The sequence below is a fragment of the Anabrus simplex genome, chromosome 8, assembly GCF_040414725.1.
Source record: "Anabrus simplex isolate iqAnaSimp1 chromosome 8, ASM4041472v1, whole genome shotgun sequence".
Taxonomy (NCBI): Eukaryota; Metazoa; Arthropoda; class Insecta; order Orthoptera; family Tettigoniidae; genus Anabrus; species Anabrus simplex.
The window spans coordinates 222,378,833-222,404,542 of record NC_090272.1 but is presented as its reverse complement, the minus strand read 5'-3'; the positions used below and the strand labels follow the sequence as shown (position 1 = coordinate 222,404,542).

The following is a 25,710-nucleotide window of genomic DNA, read 5'->3' as shown; positions in this document are numbered from 1 at the left end:
GAACTCTAAATATCCTCTCGGTGGCTGGATTACTTAGCAATAAGGTAACCGGCGTAAGAAAATCGAGAATGATACAAGGTCCATGAAATCTGGGGGCAAGCTTGCCCGCGGGAACAAAATTTTTGACCATAACCTGGTCACCTACCTTCAAAGTGGTGGGTCTCCGTCCACGATCATACCTTTCCCTAACCTTTTCATGAGACACTTTAAGATTGGCTTTAGCCTTCTTCCAAAGGTCTTTAATGTTATCCGGATCTATTGTCTCGGGTAGAATGTCATTCAAAGACCAGAGGTTAGAGAGCGGCGAGTTGGGAACAAACTTGAACATCAAGGAAGCTGGAGTAAACTTGTGAGATTCATGAACCGCCGAATTCAAAGCAAAAGCTATCCAATGCAGGGACGTGTCCCACCTGGAAGGATCTTCATGATGATAGGCAATGAGTGCGGACCTGAGATTACGGTTAACCCGTTCAGCCAGAGATGGTTGAGGATAATAAGCAGATGTAGTTACATGAGAGATGGACAAGTCAAAACAGAATTTACGAAATAAATTAGATGTAAAAGCCTTAGCATTATCAGATACAATATATTGACACGGACCAAAAGAAGCAAAAATAGAATTTAAGCAAGTAATGGTTGACTGAGCGGTAGCCAGCTTAGTCGGAAATAACCAGGAAAATCTTGTAAAACCATCTACACACACAAAGATGAACTTGTTGGCATTGCCCTTTGACTGGGGGAAGGGTCCCACATAATCAATATACAGGCGTTCCATGGGGCGCGACGCTTGATGAGAAGACAAAAGGCCTACTTTAGTGGACATGGTGGGTTTACTGATCAAACAAGATTTACAAGCTTTTACGAGTTCCCGAATTTCACCGTCCATACCTTTCCAGATGAACATTTCACGAATCTTTTCACGAGTTTTAAAGATTCCAAGATGCCCCCCCAATGGGGTCTCATGATAGTATTTGAAAATCATAGGTACAAGAACCGCTGGAACAACAACTTTCATCAACTTATCATGCCTCGAAGGGCAACATAGAACACCATTCCTCAGAACATAAGGGACAGCATGTTCCCCAGAAGAAAGGGTTTCCATTATAGGAGCCAGCGTCGGATCTTCACGTTGGTATTTCTCAATATCCCTAAAAAGCATGGGAGCATCTGTTAAGATGGCATTAACACCAGATAGTATGGACTCGGAAGGTGATGAACTATCGACCGGTTCGTGGGTTTCGACGTCGTTATGAAACATACGGCTGAGTCCATCAGCAACAGCATTTTCGGTACCTCTGATATGTCGTACATCAAATTGGAAGGCAGAAATACGGATGGCCCAACGGGCTATACGACCAGTACGACGCGGCCTACCTAAGACCCAGCTTAAGGCTTGATTATCTGTCTCCAGGTCGAATTTGACATGTTCCAGATAGAGACGGAACTTTTCTAAGGCGAATAAGACTGCCAACCCTTCGAGCTCATAGATGGAATACTTGGCTTCTTGAACCGATAGAGTCCTAGATGCATAGGCGATGGGACGCCTCCCTAGTTCAGTCTCTTGAAGAAGGACTGCAGCTACAGCTGACGATGACGCGTCCGTTTGGACGATGAATTTCTTCGAGAAATCAGGCATAGCAAGTACAGGGGCATTACAGAGAGCTAATTTAAGATCTTCGAAAGCGGCTTGTTGAGAAGGTCCCCACTCGAATTTGATGCCTTTCCTACGAAGAAGGTTTAAGGGCGCCGCTCTATTAGCGAAGTTAGGAATAAACTTCCTGAAGAAATTCACCATACCAATGAATCTAGCGATACCTTTGATGTCCTTAGGAGGTTTAAAATCACGGATGGCCTGTGTTCTAGAATGATCGACAGCTACCCCATCGGGTGACACAATATGCCCTAGGAATGACATAGAGGGCTTAGCAAAGGCAACCTTGGACAACTTGACAGTTAACCCAGCCTTACGAAGGCGATTCAGAACTTCTCGCAGATGATCTAGATGTTCTTCAAAAGTCTCGGAAAATACGACGACATCATCCAAGTAGTGATATAAGTACTCAAATTTGATGTCGGAGAAGACCCTATCTAGTAGCCTAGTGAGCACAGCTGCCCCCGTGGGGAGCCCGAAAGGCACGCGGTTGTATTCGTATAAGTTCCAGTCCGTGGCAAACGCTGTAAGATGTTTAGACTCCTCGGCAAGGGGAATTTGATTATAGGCCTGATTCAAGTCCAAGATGGTGAAGAACTTGGCCTTACGAAACCATGAAAAACACGAATGAAGGTCGGGAAGGGGCACAGATTGCAACACCACCTTCCGATTGAGAGCCCTGTAATCAATGACAGGCCTGAAGCCTCCTTGGGGTTTCGGGACTAGAAAAATAGGCGAAGAATATGCTGACTTAGAGGGCCTAATAATACCATCCTTCAACATCTGATCGATGATTTCTTTCAGAGCCTTCATTTTAGGTGGAGATAGCCTATACGGTGGAAAACGGACAGGAATCGAGTCCGTGACCTCAATTTTGTATTCAATAAGGTCAGTAACACCAAGAGTATCAGAGAACACCTCGGGAAACGACTGACACAGTTTGCGAATACTATCAGCCTGCTCCTCAGGTAGATGTCTAAGGTCTAACAACATCTCATCCTGGGTAGGCGAAATAGATGAACATGATACAGAATTACACTTTAACAAGGGAATTCTACAATTGGACGCAAATTTGAATGTGCACGACCTACTCTGGAGATCGAGCACAAGACCAGTGTGAGAAATAAAGTCAGCTCCCAATATAATGGGGCAAGACAATTGCTTGGCCACAAACAATTTAACTTTCCATGTAAACTTAAAAACACGAATTTTGACCAGTAAGGAACCTAGAATTTCTAATGGAGATGAATTAGCCGAAACGTATTGAACAGGAGAAGAGACATAGTCAGGGAGTTTACAAACAGATTTCAATTTAGAATACCAATCAGCCGAAATAATGGAACAAACACTGCCTGAATCTAAGAGAGCTGTTATAGGCTCGTTATTTAACTCAATCTTAAGAAAAGGAACAGGTGCGGGGGTATCCGCCGCAATCCTAAGACACTCTTTAGGGCATTCAAAAGATGAATTTGAAGGCTGGTCGTTCTCTGCATTTACAACCTGTTTACTAGGGGCTGAGTCTCGGGAATATGGATTAGTCGGCTCAGCCGACGCCACTAGTCACTTTTTATTATTGGCATAGCTGGAATTTGCACCAGAAGTTGAGCAGGAGGGGGTGCTATTTGAGTTTGGGCAATTCTTGGCGATATGTGAGAAGGCCCCACACTTAAAACAGCCTTGTGATGACCCTGCTCCATTCCTTGTCCCACTTGACTTGATCAGAGGACACTTATTCCGGAGATGGTCAGGCGACCCACAAGCATAACATTTACGGGGATTGACTGGTCGGCGAGGTGGAGGCCGAGTGTTACTAAAGGAAGGCGGGGGTTCTTTCGCCACCCGCAAGGAATCGGCATACCTAACTCCTTCCGCAGAGACGGCTAATGCTTCCAGTTCAGAGAAGGTTTGCGGGCACGCCGCGAAACACAAATATGACCTGTAGGGTGGTGAAATCCCTTCGACAATAGCTTGCACGATCTGATCCTCAGGGAAGTGGAGAGCAAACACCCTAGTATAAAACTTAATATCTTGGATGAAGTCTGCCAGGTTTTCATCCAAGCGCTGTACCCGATAATAGTATTTCTGAATAAGGGAGGACCTGGCCCTAGCCGGGATGAAGTTAGCTAGCAAATGGGCATGGAAATCCTCAATAGAAGATTGCTCGGCAATGGCTCTAACTATTTTGTCAGATAGAACACCAATAGCATAAGGATAGATAATTTGCAAAATTTGACATGGGGAAAGAGAAAACACAAGGGCATGATCCTGAAATTCCACTAGAAATCTTAAAAATGAAATTACGTCACTGGTGGTGTTGACGGAAAACTTAGAGATACCTCTAAGCAACATTGCCAATGGATGAGGCAAGCTGCTGAACCCAGGTGACATAGTCGTTAAAGGTTTCAAGGGCAAAGAAGTTAATTCAGAGCGGATGTTACTCAATGACGCACGGCGTTCAGATTCGTTGTTCGATGGGGCAGAGATAGTTTGAGCAGCAACGGTTATCCTATTGACTTCTCCCTGAGGAGGCTCTTCCTCGTTACCTACATTCACCGTGGCGGGTTGATCAGTTTTGGGAGGAGCTTCGCCGGTTAGCAATTGAGTGACCTTACTAGACAATTCAGAGATAGTTTCAAGGAGCGTATTAGCTTGCTTCCTCTGAACGTCATTCACCTTTAGAGACAATAGATCATTAACTCTATTTGCAAAGTGATACAGCCTGCCTTGCACACGCTTAATTTGATTAGGAGATGGATCGTTTTCATCAAAAAAGCTGACTACCGATGCTAGCCCAGTAATATTCTCGACAATCGTGGAAAGAGAGTCATCAATTTCTTTCTCTCCCAAATTGGGGATGGAAATGGGCAAATCAAGGGACTCTCTAAGCTTGTTAGTGTCTATTGCAACCGTGCCTCCAGACTGAACGTTTCTGATAGTTAACTCATATATCAACTCCTCTTTGCGCAAGTAGTTAAGGAGGAGAACATCGCGAGGGCCGGGCATGATGACAGAACAATTTTGAAAAACTCAAAAAATTCCAGCAACTGAGAAAATTGTTAGAGTTCGAATCAAAGCACTGTTTAGCCGTCAAAAGGGGCTAAATTGAGACCCATTCAACCACGCTCTGCTACCACTTGTTACGGAGATATCCGTGGTAGGTAGAGGTGAAAGAAGGTGCGGGTGTGAATGGGTTTCAAGCTACGAAATTACGTGCAATGTACAATTAATTTAAAATTTAACTAGGTTATATTTCTTTTCAAAAACGAGAGATAACAATCATAACAGGTACAGAGTAGCAAAAATGTAGGTACAATATTACTGGGTTCGGGCTCAGTGCCCTTACTTCATAACTCTTGGGCAATCAGCCCCGCCTTACTCCCAAAGAAAATTTTAGCCAAGGGGCAGAAAACCCCATTCATGCCCAGGAGCACTGGCTCCAAACATTACACATAAAGTCTGCACGAGGCATACAGAAACAAATTTCAAAGAGCGATCCGCTCTCAAAATTGTAAGCCTATCACAAGGCCACACCAAACTCTACCTTCAAGCTGTCCTCTAAGGACGTATTTACAGGGGTAAAATACCCAAACTACGGAGGTCTATTACATGAAAATAAGGTTGATTACATGACCTCTAAAATAACAATTTGAGAGGAGGCGAACTTGCACTCCTAATACACTTTGTTTTTAAAACCTATTCTGGCTCTGGGCCACTAACGCAGGGGCTAATCCCATACTACAGAGGTGACTTAGAGAAGAACACTTTACATTACATAAACGAAGAATAGTTTGAGAAAATAAGTTCACCTCAAAACAAATGTGAGTGGGAGCTCGAGAGGGTTAGCACTCTCTATCCCAATATGTAGCTTTACAAAAAAAGATGAAAGGAGTAATTACATTTTAGGAAAAGGTTACATGATGGAAATGCTTCGAACCCGCCGCGAGTGTTAAACTGCCGACCTAGCAAGAAAAGAAGTAATTAATAGGCCATTACCTGGTGTTGAACGGCTGAAGAAGAAAGAGGCGCTTCCCGCCTCCTGCTATGTACTTAATACACTGAAAGATGGAACAGAAGTGGCCTGGAGACCCTAAAATCAGCAGTTTATATCCTCTCGCGGAAGATTCTAGGCGTTAGGGGAAAGAAAACACCCTCCCACAAAATCTTTATTGGTTCGGGAAAAGAAACCCCTACATAGAGGAAAAAGAAACACATTATTGGTGGAAAATTAATTAAAGAAATTCGGGATTGGCTAGATCCAAACTAAGGGGAAAAAGAGGGGTATACAGCCAACTTAAACAATGACAGAAGGAAATTTAACAAAGAACAAACTCTTGAAATAAAAATTTCTCCAACACAATAGTTCTTTGACTCCGCACTAGGTCGCACTATTGTTGATCTTCAGTAGTGTCCTCTAGAAGAGAAAGTTCACACTTCTTACTTCAAGCGAAACAAAAACACATCAAAAGTGACACAGTTCAAAAACTCAAAATTTTCCATGTGGTGACATCTTCTGAGAAAGTAGAGAATTAATAGAATAGATAAAGTTCAACCTTCCTCCAGAAGAGGAGTTTCAACTGGCGCAACTTTTAAATAAACGGTGTAGGGGTGTACCGCCCGGTACAGTATGAAAGCAACAATATTACTTAATATTATGAGCATAGCAGAGCATCCGTGGCTCAGGCCGCTGGATTCCGTGGTTCAAATTCCGGTCACTCCATGTGAGATTTGTGCTGGACAAAGCGGGGACGGGACAGGCTTTTCTCCGGGTACTGCGGTTTTTCCTGTCATATTTCATTCCAGCAACACTCTCCAATAGCATTTTATCTGTCATTCATTAATCATTGCCATAGAGGAGTGCGACAGGCTTCGGGAGCCGGCACAATTCCCATCCTCGCCGCTAGATGGGGGCTCCATTCATTCCATTCCCTTGGTCAACTCTTGTTCTTTTCCGACCCCGGAGCTATTAGTTTGCGAGGGCTAGGGAGTCTTTCATTTTCACGATCTTCGTAGTCCATTCCTTTCTTTTGTCGATATCTTCATTTTTCGAAGTATCGGACTTCACCCATTTTCCTTCTGATTAGTGTTAGTAGAGGATGGTTACCAAGTTGTTCTTCCTTTTAAAACAACAATCACCACCAGTACTTAATTTTACGTAGGAAAGACAGCACCTGGCACCCTCCCGGCTATTTGGCTTGTGATCATTTCAGTAGAGATTTGTCTAATATGACCCCCCTGTTGGTGGGGGCTGTAGAATAACACCCACGGTATCCCCTGCCTGTCGTAAGAGGCGAATAAAAGGTATCCCATGCGCTCTGAACTTTGGAGCGTGGTTTGGCGACCACGGGGACCTTAGCTTAGTCCTAGCATTGTTTCCACTTACTTGTGCTAGGCTCCTCACTTTCATCTATCCTATCCGACCTCCCTTGGTCAACTCTTGTTCTTTTCTGACTCCAACGCTATTAGGTTTGCGAGGGCTAGGGAGTCTTTTATTTTCACGTTCTTCGTGGCCCTTGTCTTTTTTTGACCGATATCTTCATTTTTCGAAGCGTCGGATCCCTTCCATTTTTTCCCTCTGATTAGTGTTATATAGAGGATGGTCACCAAGTTGTTCTTCCTCTAAAACAATAATCACCACCACCACTGTCTAATATGAAAATATCGTTCGCGTATATATTCTTTTATCTATTAAGTTAAAATGAAATTTTTCTTTATTATTAATACACTACATTGAAATTATATATTTTTCTTTCCATTGATTAAGTTTAATATATAAATACCTGCAGAAAATATCTACAACTACTTTTAAAAAGGCAAAAATGGCATTAAACTATAAAATAGGCTACGGAAGCTAAAATAGGCAAAACAAAGGCAAAATACTAACTGGTCCTACCGTTCCCAAAGGTACGGAAACATGTTTGTCTCTATGTGACACTTCGATATGTTCAGCCAGATAAAAATGTCATTTTGCATAACTTCAGGCTCTAGTTATTAGTTTATGATCGAAAACTGTTAGTAGATGTTCCTAATAATATTAGTAAATTGTTTCATAGACAAATGATTAATACAAGTTACTCCCATTATTGGGATTATTTCCACGAGTGTATTTTAACTCATAATCCATATTATTGGTGAAACCAAAGTGAGTAATATTTTAATGTTTTGGCATAATTTTTTTTTTTTTTGCTAGTTGTTTTACGTCGCACCGACACACATAGGTCTTATGGCGACGATGCATAAAATTGTGAAGACCAGCGATATGTTTGACTTTGATTCAGATTAGTTTACAGAACATTTGAATATGTGACTGACAGGACTGATAATATCTTGCAATGTCTCACTGCAAGGAGTCAAGTACTAACCTCGAAAGAGCAACTTCAGATTGCACTTCACTGGGGCCTGTTCCATAGATGTTAAACACATATTTAATAAGACAATTGCTCATAATAATAGCTTATAATATACTATTTTTGTTTCATAAAGTTAGAAGCCTCTATTTTAAATTTTAAATTTATAAAACTTGTTTCAGTAGTGTTCCTAAATTGGTTTCGTAAATAAAGTATAGGACTCATAAAATCACTGCCAAACCGAGCTCGATAGCTGCAGTCGCTTAAGTGCGACCAGTATCCAGTATTCGGGAGATAGTAGGTTCGAACCGCACTGTCGGCAGCCCTGAAAATGGTTTTCCGTGGTTTCCCATTTTCACACCAGGCAAATGCTGGGGTTGTACCTTAATTAAGGCCACGGCCGCTTCCTTCCCACTCCTAGCCCTTCCCTGTCCCATCGTCGCCATAAGACCTATCTGTGTCGGTGCGACGTAAAGCAAGTAGCAAAAAAAAAAAAATCACTGCCAAAACGACTCACTCGTAATATGTGTGACATGACAGCTGTAGCATATACGCCATCCTACACCGAACATAAATCCTGTAAAATATTCAGTCATTATGTTTAATATATTTTAATTATCTTTTATAAAATGTTAAGTACGACTAACATATGATTTCCCTGTAAATATGGATTATAAATTTGTATAACCTCAAATACTAATTGTGAATACGTCTACCCTCAAAATTTGCGTGGTCGAAAACTGTAGAAGTCTCTGTAATATTCGTATATTAGATGTATTCCACTATCATTTTGAAACATTGGGGGTTTCTGGAAACTTACCATGATGTTTTGTTATCCAGATACGTGTGGAAGCTTTAGGAAAGTTTGGGAGAAGGAACAGATCTTGGGAGTAGCACACTGCAATTTGACTAATCATATCGGTACTAAAACATTTAAAAGAGAAAATGAATCTGCCAGTGTTTTCAATGGGACAGTTTATTTATTTGTCGTGGAGAATGATGATTTAGTGATTAACGATGTGGGTGAAATAGTTATGCTGGTGAAACAACATGGACCTGATGAAGTTGTTTAGTGGTCAAGGTTCATGTAATACAGGTTTAGGTTATCATTAAAGGTGAACTAACTGAGCGATACTGTTTCAGTATTTATCTTACTGTCCTTTAAGTACTGCACATTTTCTATATGGTATCTTTCGTTAGCATTAAGCAAAGTGTTGGTAAAAGAAATTCAGCTTTTCTGGTCCTTCCGGTTCAGCGTAATTGTTCCCTTCCTCCATAACTTCTTCATCCTCTTCTTCTGCTTCGCCAAGAACTGCTCCCCTGTTTTCCTGTCCTGCATCTTTTTCATCCTCTAAGTTGTAGACGAGGTTCTCATCTTTAGATAGTTTACAGAGAGCAACACAGCACAAAACTGCATTGCATACATAATCAGGTTCAAGCCTGAAATGTTTCAAGAAAGGAAATTCCTCTTTTAAGACACCGATTGCACACTTCACAACTCTCCTCTTTCTTTATGTGCTCTAGGAAATCATCTTTGAGCCTGGTTGCCTTCATCACCAACCGGGGTTTGAGAGGATAAATCGAGTCACCTAAAGAACCGCTCCTGGAAATGGTAGCCATCATTCTTCCATCCTGTGAAAAGTCCACTGTTACGTAAAACTCTGGCGTCGCTTGCACTGCCTAGTCAATTTTCGTAGGCATTATGAAACTTCAGGTCGGCACCAGAAGCAAGCAACACATTTATGGAATGATTTCCATGTCTGTCAACATAGATAGGTTCAAAATCTCTCGGCGCATCCATATCAATTTGGGTTCCATCCACAGCCTCACTAATAAGAGGCATGCCTGCCAACTGACTAAACCGATCGACTACTTGACCAACATCGTCAGGCCAGCGGACAAGCTCAGGAAGGGCAAGGTTCTTAAACACTACTAAAGGTTGGGCCCAACGCAAGGCGAGCTGCTATTGGTTAACAAAATGACGTCACAGTAGGAGCCAAGCAGCCGAGCCCAGAGCGCGCATATCAGTAGGAATCTCATAATATCAGCAAACATTACAGTTTCTCAGAACTAATTGCAGACCAGACATAAATATTACTGCTGTTATAAGATTGAATGCGAGTACAGCATAGTAAGTTTTCATTATTTCTATTACGAATAAGGTGTAAATATAACGTGATGGTACACTGACCAACGCTTGAAATTTATTAACAATTCCAAGGTCCTCTATTTAGTTTGAGGAAGGTTACGCGCTCTCAAATCTGTAAACATAAATATTCAGAGATATGAAATGTTTGGAATATTAAATCTTGACAGCAGAACTTCCGTAATGGAACTACCGTATGTTAACATACGATATACTGATTCACTTCCGCAGGTATCGAGTTTGAAGCTTAACACATATTATAACAGCAGCAGAAGTAAGTTCATATTCTAAACCATGCATAGATATTCCTACTTTCTAAAGTTAAAGAATAAAAAAAGAACAGGAAAACACTTAATTAGAACACAGTCCTACTTGTGAGATCACATGTCGTGAAGATGGAATCTATTGTCGTGCCTTTCGCCGATGAGCTGATATGGATTTTTCAGGTTTTTTTTTTCTAGTGGCTTTACGTCGCACCGACACAGATAGGTCTTATGGTGACGATGGGATAGGAAAGGCCTAGGAGTTGGAAGGAAGCGGCCGTGCCCTTAATTAAGGTACAGCCCCAGCATTTACCTGGTGTGAAAATGGGAAACCACGGAAAACCATATTCAGGGCTGCCGACAGTGGGATTCGAACCACTATCTCCCGGATGCAAGATCACAGCCGCACGGCCAACTCGCCCGGTGGTTTTTTTCAGTGCTTGCCCGAATGTTCATTTGTCGTATGCGTATAAATGTTCTCGTTCTAACATACATTTTTACTATTTCTGATGGTACAGCGGGGAATTTCCTGCTAATTATTTGACACACTTTGCGTATAATATTAGATATGCGTCACAGTTCAGCATGTCCGTGAGTGTCCGTGGTCTGTTCTTCTCCATTTTTTGCTCCGAAGACTGTGGAACTGACGAATTTCTCAGGAATAATTGTGCACTTACTGGGCTCCTGAGTTAGCCTATGTTGGTTCATCATCATCATCATCTGTTTACCCTCCAGGTTCGGTTTTTCCCTCGGACACAGCGAGGGATCCCACCTCTACCGCCTCAAGGGCAGTGTCCTGGAACTTCAGACTCTTGGTCGGGGGATACAACTGGGGAGTATGACCAGTACCTCGCCCAGGCGGCCTCACCTGCTATAGTGAACAGGGGCCTAGTAGGGGGATGGGAAGATTGGAAGGGATAGGCAAGGATGAGGGAAGGAAGCGGCCGTGGCCTTAAGATAGGTACCATCCCGGCATTTGCCTGGAGGTGAAGTGGGAAACCACGGAAAACCACTTCTAGGATGGCTGAGGTGGGAATCGAACCCGCCTCTACTCAGTTGACCTCCCGAGGCTGAGTGGACCCCGTTCCAGCCCTCGTACCACTTTTCAAATTTCGTGGCAGAGCCGGGAATCGAACCCGGACCTCCGGGGGTGGCAGCTAATCACGCTAACCACTACACCACAGAGGCGGCTCTATGTTGGTTCATTAAGCAGTATTGTGTTACACGTGCCACTGTCAACAGCGCCATGCGGTTATTCAATTAACCACGGGTAACAGCTCTGTGCAATAACCATTGCCACGACTACGCGATACGTGGTGCCATCTTTGGGATTTGAAAATAACTTCAAGAGAATGCATTGGAAGCGGGTCAACGGTCCGTAATTCACTGCCTGCTCGATACGAAGCAGCCGTAGGATGCATGTCGAGCAGGCAGTGCCGCGATCACACAGTAAACCGTGATCATTTTCGCCATACCCACAGCATAGCCTCTTCAAGCTCTAGTTATGCAATACGCCGAAGTTTGTAGTTCACAACGGGGTTGTGATCGGCTGGCGTGGCGCGTGATTCGAATGGAAACGGTAAGTGAGTTGGCAGTTACAACCTCGTAACTGCGTTCTCAACGTACAGAAATCTTGTTTTCATCATACAATATCGTGTAAATTTCAAGGGTGTTCACGTGCTCGTATGATCCTCAAGATGAGACGCCCCTGCTGAGTTCTGTTGGTAGGGTGCTTTAACACCCCCTCTATTTGATGCAACAGAAAATTAAATTTTGCAAAATCTAGCCTAAAACGTTCATTATACTCATATGTGTCTTGTAGGTGATTATAAAGTGTTCTATCCCTGAAATGTCTAGGCTCTCTTACAACTACTTGCTCATCATCATTCCTGTCGCTAATGGCAATGCCTTAATTCCCATACAAAAGTAAAAATCAACTGCCTTTAGAGAGATAACACTATGTAATAACAAATAAAGCACTAGTCATAAAATGCTTAACATCTTCTATTGAGAATAATGCTTTTATTATCCGAGTATGCTCTAAGAGAAGAGAATCGTTGAATGAGTATTTCTTATATTACTTATATTATTCACTCGTAGAATAACAAATATAACTGCTAAATTTGTTCACAATTGTCTAATTTTGTGAAACAAAGCACTGCTAATATACCCTTGTAATGATGTAAGTGGAGAACTTGTAATGGAAGACTGTTACATTTTATGAATCAGGAACTTCTTATTTATTAATGAAACTAAACTCTTGTGAATTAGTGGGTTTATTTTTTATAATAGTCTTATAATAATAGCTTATAATACTAGTCTTTTATGAAATAGGTCCGTGGTTGGGTAGTGGTGCACAGAATTATTGTGCTATATGGTATTTCAAAGGCGACGGTCTGCAGAGTTGTGACTGCGATAGATGACACCCTTTTCAGGATGCTGCATGTTGGTTGGCTGACTATGGTGAAGTATTTGCCACATTCACCGAACTTGGCGGTAATCCTGTAGTTTGTTGAGTACTTGATGGAATGCTCAAAACTGATGCACCAAGTGCGTATGAACCAGAATTTGCTGATCGATATGGGAAACATTCCTTGAACGTAATGCTTATATGTCGACCAAATTTAGAATTCTACTATGTTTGTCCGACTTGGCCTGGTAGTATCAGCGATCGGCTCTGAGGCTAAGTGACTTGAACGATAACGTGGCTAATGGTTGGAGACTTTTCTCTGGGGCAGTTCTGCTCGGAGACTCCATGAATCCTGTAAAATCTTGGCTTATATAATCAGTAAACCAAGATTTTTGGTAAAATGGTGAGGATATTTCTTTTTCTACAGATGGTCGCCAAATTGCAAAATAACTTTAATTCAGTGGAAATCAGGGGATACAGTTTCACGCTGCAGCTCGAAAACCAGCGTTCACATCGAGCATGAAATTATACCACTTGATAGCTACAGAATCAAAGAATTTATTTCATCTAATGAGGATTGCGACGTTGCCCGCGGGACAGAGTGGGCGCGCCACCATTTTGTGGTGAATTCATGTTGTTTATCGGCTGTAACTTCGGACTAAGTGGACGTAGGTATTTCTATGATCAAGTTCTCATATGAAAGGAAAAAAAGGAGTTCTTTAAGACGTTGTATGTTGACTTAATATATTTGAAACAAGTCAATGATGCGCGTGTAAAGTGAAATTTGGCGTCGGAATTTCAAAATGTTGAAGATTGACACTCAAAAAATTAGAGATTAAATTAATGAAAGGGCATCATGATGATGGAGTAAGTTGAAAGCAAAGCGGTTGGCTTCTCCAACATCGAAATGCGTCCACTCTGTTCTAGAACCAGATGTCGCTGCAATCGGCACCATTTTGTTTTCCCTCACTGCACTGAGACGATTACATGAGCGGATGTGATGTCTACTACACGATGCCATTTATCTCAATGTTGTAAGGGAGCGTTTGAATAATGAGCAGAGATTCGCTCGTTTGCGACATACTGTATGTATGGTTGAAGTCACTCTTCCTACGGATTTGAAACTCGTGTTAGAATCGACGTACATTCATCCGGGAGCGTCGTCCAAGTACGTCGGAATGTTTCTGACTCAGGCGCTTGTAATACCAATATAAATGGTCCGTTATTGGACATTATAAATTTTCCAGCTAACTCATTCCTGGTTGCCAGCGTTTCGCCCCCGTGTGCTAGGCTGGGCTCATCAGTTGGTACCTCGCACACCTACCATGCGTCAACATCTATATCAACAGGCGCTTGTGAGCAGTCGATTTGACCGACTCCTATAGCCTATGCCTATTTTTGTGCGTGGAGTTTTCAGTTTCGATTCCTTCGGAACGAAAGATGTATTTATTTATTTATTTATTTATTTATTTATTTATTTATTTATTTATTTATTTATTTATTTATTTACCCCCCAGGGTTGGTTTTTTCCTCAGACACAGTGAGGGATCCCACCTCTACCACCTCAAGGGCAGTGTCATGAAGCCTGAGGCATTTGGTCGGGGATACAACTAGGGAGAAGGACCAGTTACCTCTCCCGGGCGGCCTCACCTGCTATGCTGAACAGGGGCCTTGTGGGGGAGGGGAATATTGGAAGGGATAGGCAAGAAAAAGGCCGTCGCCTTAAGTTAGGTACCATTTGACTGGATACGAAGTGGGAAACCACGGAAAACCACTTCGAGGATGGCTGAGGCAAGAATCGAACCCCCTCTACTCAGTTGACCTCCCGAGGCTGAATGGATCCCGTTCCAGTCCTCGTACCATTTTGATGGAATTCAAGAGGACAAATTGGGGTAAATATTCATTTACAGGAAGGGGAGTTTGGGATTGGAATAACTTACCAAGGGGGATGTTCAATAAATTTCCAATCTCATTGAAGTCATTTAAGAGAAGGCTAGGAAAACAATAGATCTGCCACCTGGGCGACTGCCCTAAATGCAGATCAGTTTTGATTGATTGATTGATTGATTGATTGATTGATTGATTGATTGATTGATTGATTGATTGATTGATTGATTGATTGATTGATTGTGGCAGTGCCGGAAATCGAATCCGGGCCTCCGGGGGTGGCAGCTAATCACACTAACCACTAGGCCTACACCACCGATGCGGACCATTTATTTAGTTATTTGTTTATGTATTTATTTATTGACAAGTGGCGAAGTTAAGGTTTTTTGGCCCTGTCTTAGACTTAACTATATTATTTATTATAGGTTATATTGTCTATTACAAATTAATAATATGAATATAACTATGATGAGTGGGGGCGGGGAGAGAAGCTAACATATAATTTGCAGTGAAAAAAGGGGAATACGATAACATATCAGTGGCGAAGCTCTTAAGAGACTTTGAGGCTTAGCCTGCCCGAGAAATTGAGTTATAATATCTACTAACGGTATAATTATGTATTAACTATGTATCATAACGTTCGGCTTCACTCCTTTCGACTATACTAAGTTCACTGTGTGAGATTCATGCAATATAGGAAGTTCATTGAATGAGGCTTGTAACTTTAGCGGGGGAGGGGGGTGTGGAGAGGGGATTGTGGATGCGCCCAGTACGGGGGAAATGTTTATAACCAGTCAGCCAAGGTTGTGGCTAGCCTCAGAAGTCGCGCGTAATATTGGTGTTCTGTAATTGTGCTTCATGGTTGAAGATTAGTTTGATCAAAAGTGCACACATATGTGTGTGTGTGTGTGTATTGCATACTATTTTGTGTAAGATGTCCCATAATAAAATATTGAGCTCATTATTTGTTGAATTACAAGAGAAACCATCTTCATCTGTAATGCATGAAACAGATTGTGCTTACAATGATAGGAGGCAAACACCACACTTATATATTAAAATAACAGATGGAAAACAAAATAGAATTTGTCAGTTTATAGTTTCAAGGAACGAGTAGTTGATATTTTTACAAATACGAAGAATCGACCCATGGGCTTGCAGTATAAAGAATATAAGAACATCAGATTTCTTCAGCTTACACAGTGTTTATTCCCTTGCTTCTATACTGTAACATATTGGCTAAATTCTGTATGGAAGTAAATGACTGTGGCTAATAATGATGATGATGATAATGATGCTTGTTGTTTTAAGGGGCCTAACATCGAAGGTCATCGGCCCCCGGCTAATAATCATGGTTGTAATTTAGTGTATCGCATGTTCATGAAGAACCGCTCCAATTTAGATTCCATGGTGGAGTGTGCGGCCACTCTTATACTTACCCGTCTCGCTCCGACATTTGTGCGAAATGCAGAAACTTCACTGTGTGTGTCATGTTTTTCGTATGACAGACCTATACTTTGTAGTTTTTGTAACTAGTGCTTAGCCTGTATCTGAATTTAAAAAGCTCGAAATAAACCCTAGCATTTTATTTCACCAAATCACACAGACAATTAAAACTCTGGCGGCTGTATCCGATAAAACCTAACCTGTGTTGATAATAGTATTTGTTTTATGGTGTTCTGAATCGTATACATTGCTTAACTGAGCTCTATCTATGACAGTAAATTGTTTTTATTTTACGCGCTCAGCCCGTACAGTTTATCAACGCGCTAACCCGTCATAGCAAAAACATTGAAGCAACCGGTACTGAAGTTCGACCCCGCGGTGTAGAGGGCAACGCGTCCGCCTGTCACCTGGCGGCCCCGCGTTCGATTCCCAGGCGGGTCAGGGTTTTTTAATTGCAAATGGGGAGTGGGTGTTTGTGTCCTCCTTAACGTTCCTTTCCTCACATTCAACACTCTACACTTCCGCAATTCCAATTACACGCAGGTTCATATCATATGGTGCAAGTAGTGGCAAAAGATCACTATAGGTCAACGCCACGAACAAATATCTTAACAAAAACCCGGTACTGAATACGAGGGCTATAAATGAGGTAATAATAATTTCGTGTGGCTATTTCTAGCCGAGTGCAGCCCTTGTAAGGCAGACCCTCCGATGAGGGTGGGCGGCATCTGCCATATGTAGGTAACTGCGTGTTATTGTGGTGGAGGATAGTGTTATGTGTGGTGTGTGAGTTGCAGGGATGTTGGGGACAGCACAAACGCCCAGCCCCCGGGCCATTGGAACTAATCAATGAAGGTTAAAATACCCGACCCGGCCGGGAATCCAACTCGGGACCCTATGAACCGAAGGCCAGTACGCTGACCATTCAGCCAACGAGTCGAACTATAAATGAGGTAGTGGCAACGTAGTCCAGACACTCGCAGGAGATCGGGCATGGGAGCAGTCAGGTGGCGCTGTGCATTTGACGGGCATGTTGTTGCTGTGTGGCGTTGAAGTGAAGAGTGTCGATTTCACTGCTCTAAAGCATGTTTTCAGTAATGGATTAAAATCGAGGTTGCCCGTGGCCAAAATGCATCAGAATGCTATCGAGGATTACGTGAAGCCTGTGGCCAGAATGCATTACTGTATAGGACGGTTGCACGATGGGTCGGAATGAGACTGCGCATTGCACCGCACAGGTCGGCCGCCCATTCGTCAACATCCGATTGGCATCGTGAAAGGTCTCGTTTTCGTAGACCATCGATGGACTGTCCGGGAATTATCCGTAGAGGTTGTTCTCAGTCTTCAAACGGTGTGGCACATATTCCACATCAACTCACCGACGTACAGAAATGGCACCGGTATGCACTGCGTGGCATCCACCTGGGCAGACACCGCAACAAAGGAGACGCGTTTCTGTGGCGTATTGTCGCCACTGACGAGACGTGGGCACGAGGCTGAATTAAAGTGTCAATCAAATGAATGGCGTCACCCAGGTTCGCCACTTCCACAGAAATTTCGCCAGGAACTCCGTCGGGTGAAGCTTATGTTGATTGTGTTATACGATTACGACGGTGTTATTGTTACGCATGCTGTGCTTGAGCGACAAACCGTCAACAGTGACATTTGCGTCCATGTTTATCGCTCTGCCGTGTTGCATGACAACGCTCGCTGTCGTGTGGCAAACATTGTCAAGCTGTTATTGCAATGGTGGCATTGGGAAGTCTTAGAACACCCTCCATACTCACCAGACATATTCCTTGTGACTTCGACTTGTTTCCGAAGTTGGAGGAACCCCTCCGAGGCCATCGATTTCCTGACGTGGCGCCTGTACTCTGCGCAGTAGAGCGCTCCGTCGCTGTTATCAACAGAGAACGCCTTGCCAACGGTCCCCAACGGCTTCCCGACATTTGGCGGGTGACTACATGTACTTGTTAGTTCATTAAATATTGCGTTCTAACAATATTGCCAGTACTTTATTAACAGCCCTCGCAAATTACTTCTAGATGCCACTACCTCTGAGGATGGTTCCCTAGCTCTACTTCCCTTAAAACAATAATCACCACCACCACTACCTCTCTCTCTCTCTCTCTCAGTTCCCACTATCAACTTTTTCACTGTCATTGCTACATTTTATTTATCCGCGGAAATGGCATCAGCTCATACAACATGGGTGACTAGAGGGCTCCTGAAAGAAAAATAGTAGGCTACTTTCTTATCCTGCCTAAGAAAATCCAATACAATGTACTAACTCTGGTAAAACGAGAGATTTCTTGAGAATATTAAAACTGGAAATTTGAACTCCTACCGGCCAACCGTACAGAGGAGGGGTGTCCACGACTTTGCCGTGGCTCTAAGCCTCTGTATTCGGAAGAGGAGAGGGGATGTTCCCGACCATCGGCTGTCCTGAGAATGGTTTACCGTGCTTTTCCATTCTCCTGCACTACGGCGAATGCCGGGACAGTTTCCAGTATAGGCCATGGCCGCCAACCTTCTCCGCACATCTCCGGTACAAACCTCCTGGACTGAGAAACGGTGTCACCGTCCAGGAGGCCCGCCTCACCCCTCAGGGGAGGAATGAAAACATTTAGTAGTAGTAGTAGTACACAAATTGAGCAAAAACTCCGTGGTATGTACCTTAACACTACACAAACACAAATCATAGTTAGGCCTAAACAATCCCCACCCTGAACATCCCTCTATGGAGGGTAGGGTGGTAGAAAAACATCCACGATATCCCCTGTCTGTCGTAAGAGGCGATTAAAAGGATATCCAGGGGCTCTGAAGTTTGGAGCGTCGGTTGGCGACCCCTGGTCCCCTAGCTGAGTCTGGCATTTCTTCCACTTACTTGTGCCATGCTCCTCGCTTTCGTCTTCCTTATCGACCTCTCGTGGTCAATTCTTGTTCTCTTCCGACCCCGACGCTATTAGGTTCCCGAGGCATAGGGAGGTATTTTATTTTCACGCCCTTCTTTGCCCTTGTCTTTCTCTGGTTGATAAGTTAATTTTTCTAAGTGTCGGACCCCTTCCACTTTCTCTTCTGATTTGTGTTAATAGAGGATGGCTGCCCAATAATAATCACTGGACGCCTCTAAGATGGGTGACCACTTAAGCAGTTTTACATTGACATTAAGAAAGAATGCCACACACATATACAAACACATGTTCAATAAATGCAACCTCAAACTCATAAACATAACACTGCAATAACAAGTACACTGAAGTACAGTTAAGCAACATTTACTGTGACCGCCCACTAGATGGGTGACCACTACAGTTAACTCAGACACAATGCATGGTAACTGTGAGAAACAGAAGCAACACGCCCTCAATCGGAAGTATTACTGCCTTTACTCAGGTCCTGCGGCTCAGACTCTAAAATAATTGAACACAGGGAACAACATTAGAATGATACTCCATTACCGGAAGAGGAGCACATCATGAGCCGGTTCTGGAAACCGTCCTCCTTCCTCATTTCCTTCTGGGAAGGAAGAGTGGGGAGAGGAAAATCCTGTCTTATGAAGAGGCCTGTAACGCAATAGCAAAGATTCTACGATTATTATTATCATTATTATTCGAAGGCCTCTTTCATTTTCACTTTAGATTAGAATTAGAATACCGGGCGAGTCAGCCGTGCGGTTAGGGGCGCGCAGCTGTGAGCTCGCATAGGGGAGATAGTGGGTTCGAACCCCACTGTCGGCAGTCCTGAAGAGGGTTTTCCGTGATTTCCCATTTTCACACCAGCAAAATGCTGAGGCTGTACCTTCTTTAAGGCCACAGCCGCTTCCTTCCCATTCCTAGGTCTTTCCTGTCCCATCGTCGCCATAAGACCTATCTGTGTCGGTGCGACGTAAAGCAAAGTGCAAAAAAGAAAAGAAACAAACGAATTAGAGTGGATTGTTATCTCGTACTTTCCCTTGAAACAATAATCGCCTCCACTATCACTTTGCCTCATGACTCTCGCATTGCACAGCATAGTGCTAATCTATTTTCTAGTCATGGTTTGATAACGCTGTCTAGGAGCGCAGCGCGTGACGTAACACTCTCGTTATCACTCAATATAAAGCAGAAGTTGGCAGAGGAGGGCGGATCAGTTTAGTGGTGGCGGGCTGTGCTTCAACAGGTATGGTATGGTCTAACACCATCCACTTTTTTTTTCTGTCTCTCAGTTCACTAACACAATGCTTAAAGTTGCCGTAGAATTGCGTAGGAAATGGTATAATTGGTGGAAAATTTGGTGGTATTGGTTGGAAAAGAAACTCAACCTGTGCTGAAAACTGTGCTTGAACACTAATGTTCCGTAGGCTAGGCGATCGTTTGTGTACGTTCACTCGGTTACTAGTACTTTACACACGAGATCTACAGTACACTGTTTGAAACGTCCACAATCCAATCAATAGATGGGATCGCCTGATGTGTGGGCAACAAGCTCAACATACCGGTAACGAAAGTTGCATCTTACTCTACTGGCTCTAGTTGGGAAAATGCCACAGTCCAGGCTTTCCTTCGGTTTTGTGCGAAGTACTGCGGTAGTTTTCAACTCTTAGGTACGACTGTTTCGAATGATAGAATGCGTACGGTTTCTCTTGCAAGTAGTCAGTATTCGTATCGGGCCATCACAACACTCGAACGTCAAAATTGGGGGGGGGGGGATATCGATACGGACACTCTGAGTGTAATAATAATAATAATAATAATAATAATAATAATAATAATAATAATAATAATAATAATAATAATAATAATAATAATAATAATAATTGTAGAGGGATTCTTTTAATTTGGCGTCAATTAGGCTGCCTACATGTTAATTTTGATGATCCGTTTTCTCTGCCAGATGGCCGAAAATCGAATCTTTGTTCTGCGATCTATGCTTGAGTTTTAATTTAATCAGTTTTGTCTGGCAAACACCAAATAGCCTTCCCCGTTGTCAAGGGGTAGCTTGTCTGCCTGACTCCAGCCCGGAGGTCCCGGGTTCGATTTCCGGATCGATCAGGGATTTCTACCTGTATCTGAGGGCTGTTTCGAGGTCTAATCAGCCTACGTGATTACAATTGAGGAGCTATTTGATGGTGCGATAGCCACCCCGGCCCAGAAAGCCAAAAATAACGGCTAAGAGGTTTCATCGTTCCAACGGGACGACACTTCGTAATCTGCAGGCCTTCGGGCTGAGCAGCGGTCGCTTGGGGGGCCATGGCCCTTCGGAGCTGTTGCGTCATGGGGTTTGGTTTTGGTTTTAACCACCCAATGTTTCATCAGATATCTTTTTCTTGCCAACATCATAAGATACGAATGCCGAATGGACATATTCTCACCTTTCAGAACTCCGATTATCGGCTGGGTTTGAGAAACTGCGAACTTATGATCTGGAGCTGAAACTCTACGATAGGTGACACTAGTTCTAGTCCTAAGTCACATTTCTCAATCCTGGTGTTGTAAAACCTATTTAAATTAGAATTGCTAGGGGCCAGAAAATTAGTGATAATTTCGCTTTAAAATTGATTTTCCCTTGTGGCTATGGGAGGTAATAATAATAATAATCTATGTTGATTGTTTGATATGAATAGTCCTAGATTAATTAGATTAATGTTGCATTTATTTATTCAACATATAAGAAAACGAATGTTATATGCTTTGGAGTTTTCCCGAGCAATGATCAGTTCACCAACGTAGCTTCCCTCTGAGACTGGTTACCCAACCTTCCACTAGGTTGATCGGCTTCCAACAGGGGCACGTCGTGTGGGTTACATTTGACGTGAAAGAGGCTAGTTAGATTTTGTTTCTGAATCTAACATCTTAATGTTACTAATAATAATAATAATAATAATAATAATAATAATAATAATAATAATAATAATAATAATCGTATGGCCTCAGCTACCGTGTGCAGACATTTCAATTTGACGCCATCTGGCTGTCTGCTCGTCAATTTCGACGTTCCGTTTTACTCTAGGCCCCCACTAGGTGGCAGACCGAGTAAACCGAAACTCACTTGGGCGTCTATGGCTGAGATTTAATGAATTTTGTCGGGTAAACACCAAATGTGTCACCAGAGATCTTTTACATGCCGACATCGTACGGCATGGAGTGTCGAATGGACTTTTTTCCGCCCTTCAAAAATCCGACTACCTCTGCCGGGTTTGAACCCGCTATCTTGGGATCCGGAGGTCGACACTCTACCGCTGATACAACGATGCATTTCACTTCATTTGCCAGAGAAATAAAGATCCCTCCCGGCTTCATTCCCAGAGAAAGGATGAAGAATTTTTGGGAAGACAAGAAGAAGAAAACTGTTCCATGTGATCCTATAATAGCCTAATGGAATTAATAATAATAATAATAATAATAATAATAATAATAATAATAATGGCGCGTGGCCTCCGGGGGGCCTGGTGCAGGTGTTTCGAGTTGACGCCTGCGCGGCTGTGAGGATGTGGCCCTACCTGAGATGAATTCTAATGTTGAAGACGGCGCAAACACCCAGACCCCGAGTCAGGGGAATTTACCAATTACAGTTAAAATCCCCGATCCGGTCGGGAATCGAAGCGGATGACGTATGCTAACCATTTAACCATAGAGCCGGACGGCGCGGCGCGGGGGTGTATTTCATCCTTTGCAACCCCTGCCTGTGCCTTAAGGAGGTAAACTACAGGGACTCTAAATTTGGAAGCATGGGTAGTTGACCGCGGGTTCTCCTAGGTGAGTCGAATATTTTTCCTCGGTCGTGATAAGCCGAGTGGTATCGCCACTGGCTTCTCACCAATGCATTTGGGAGTTTTGAAATGAAAGATTATTGCTTTGATGTAGATAAACATCCATATCGCTTTGATTCAGATTCTCTGTAAAACTGGAGGTCGCGTGGCTATGATATCAACAGTAACGTAAACCTTCAAACTTACTAGCTTTCTTTCTAAATCGATCCTCCACACTTTCACCTTTCCTATCCAATCTCCCTTAGTCAACTCTTGCTCTTTTTCGACCCGTCGAAGCCCTTCTTGTCCCTTGTCCTTCTTTCGCGGATACGTTCATTTTTCGAAGTGTCGAACCCCTTCCCAATTTTCCCTCTGTGATATCTAGAGAATGATTGCCTAGTTGTACTTCCTCTTAAAACAACAACCACCACCACTAGGTACTTAAAACTCTTAGCTCCATTGATTTTAAGAACGACGAATGAAATTTTGAAAACACGAAAATGGAGTAGTGTAAAAATCCCTAATTTCCAAATCAACGTGATTTTTTAAATCCTTAATCCCTTTCGCTTTGAAAATTCACGACACCGGGGGAGGACTCCTTCAATCTGGCGCAATACCGGCTGGGTTTGTAAGGAAGTGCCCATAGCTTAGTCATATTCTTATAACATACCCCACTCTGTTGTTAGAAACATATTTTGATTCACGAGACATATTAACAGAAGGGAAACATGCTATTAATGTAATATGTGCTATGTGCTTACGGTTGTGATGAATTTTTGTGACACTTCATACCGTGATTAGTCATAGGTCCTCCAGTCCAGGTCCCTATGTTGATAAAAATAGTGAAAATGGGAAACCACGGAATACTATCTTCAGATCTGCCGACGCAGGTATTCGAACCTACTGTCTCCCGAATGCAAGCTCACAGCTATGCACCCGCTGTGGGTGGGGTCGGTAGAATAACACCCACGGTATCCCCTGCCTGTCGTAAGATGCAACTAAAAGTGGCCTCAGGGGCTCTGAACTGCGGAGCGTGGGTTGGTGACCACGGGGTCCTTAGCTGAGTCCTGGCATTGCTTCCACATACTTCTGCCAGGCTCCTCACTTTCCTCTCTCCTATCCGTCCTCTCTTGGTCAACTGTTGTTCTTTTTCTATCCGTCGAAGCTCTTCTTGTCCCTTGTCTTCCTTTGGCCGATATCTTCATTTTTCAAAGTGTCGGAACCCTTCCATTTTTCCCCTCTGATTAGTGTTATATAGAGGATGATTGCGTAGTTGTACTTCCTCTTGAAAAAATAATCACCACCATCTCACAGCCATGTGACCCTAACCGCGGGACCAACTCGCTCGGTAGTCATTTTTTTTTTTACTAGATTTCCAGTGTATTAGTATTACCTATCTTCCTTTCTACCCTTTACAGCTGTAGAATGTCCATACTATTATAAATTTTAAATTTTGAAATGCAGTGCTGCCTGCTGACATTTATGGTGTATGAGGGAGGTTGACCATATTTTTAAGGCGAGTTAATTAGAAAAGTATTGGCAAGTGAAAGAAAAGAAATGAAATGACGTATGGCTTTTAGTGCCGGCAATGTTCGAGGACATGTTCGGCTCGTCAGGTGCAGGTCTTTTGATTTGACTCCCGTAGGCGACCTGCGCGTCGTGCCAGCGAAATTAACCAATGATGGTTAAAATTCCCGACCCTGCCGGGAATCGAACCCGGGACCCATGTGACCAAAGGCCAGCACGCTAACCATTCAGCCATGGAGCCGGACGGCAAGTGAAAGAACACAGTACCTACCCTTACTTTCGATTAATAAACAAATTGTGTTTGTATTATACCGTAATGAGCCTCGGCTCAGCTGCCTTAGAAATGAATGAAAGATAAAAAATACTTCATTGTTTACATTTGCTTAATAATATAATAATATTATTTTTACGCCCCACTAACTACATTTCGATGGTTTTCGGAGTCGCCGAGGTGTCGGAACTTAGTCGCGCAGGAGTTCTTATCTGTGCCAGTAAATCTACCGACACGAGGCTGACGTATTTGGACACCTTCAACTACCACCGGACTGAGCCACGATCGAACCTGCCAAGCTGGGGTCTACAGTCTGAGCCACTCACCCCGTCTCATTTTCGTTTTGACTAGCGGTTTGAGGCCGCATGCCTTCCTGACGCCACGTAATTTTTGCGAAGAAAATCTCAACCAAGTATCGACCAGGATTTGAACCTCGGCCACCTGAGCTAATCACGCAACTCCTTTGTCACCCTTTTTACACCTTTCGTTCCATATCGTACTTCCTCCATATTTGGCTATGTCTTCTTCATTTCTTTTTTTGTTTCCCATGCTCTCGACATTTTCTTCTTTTCCTCAATATTGTATTTCGCTCTGTCATTCCACTATGATTATTTTCTTATACTTTCCTTCTCCTGATTGTTCAATCATTTCTCAACTGCAATCAAGAGCACTTCTAAAATTCCTGCATTCCTCTTCAGAATTCCCAACCTCCGTATCTCAGATGTCTTTTTGCCATCATCAACAAATCCACGAGTAGGACGCGTGTGCCTTGACAGCTGTACACATTAGTTTATCGCTCAATTTGCCGCAATTACCGCTCTGATAACGTTCGTTGAGATGATGCCCTTGTCTCTTAAGCACTTATCTACGAACGATGCTCGACCGGCTGCTTCATCCAGTCTCGGTACAAGATAACATTCTGAGGTTCACAAGGGATCTGTTCCACTTCGACATCGGGAAGGTGAGCTCTCCAGACTAATGATGGGACATTCGATTCATTTTACTGAATCGATTCATTTGATTCCGTTCACGTTA

General features: G+C 43.0%; 1 protein-coding gene across 4 annotated transcripts in view; it reads left to right on the top strand.

The window, feature by feature from the left end:
• Positions 1-25,710, top strand: part of LOC136879011 (scoloptoxin SSD14) — a 300,668-nt gene that overhangs the window by 122,797 nt on the left and 152,161 nt on the right. The window contains exon 1 of one of the 4 annotated variants that reach the window (XM_067152703.2): positions 20,270-20,308. The exons of the other annotated variants lie outside the window; for them this stretch is intronic. The gene's annotated coding sequence lies outside the window, so the exon portion shown is untranslated. Of the gene's footprint in view, positions 1-20,269; positions 20,309-25,710 lie in introns of those variants that run through there. 4 annotated transcript variants of the gene reach the window in all.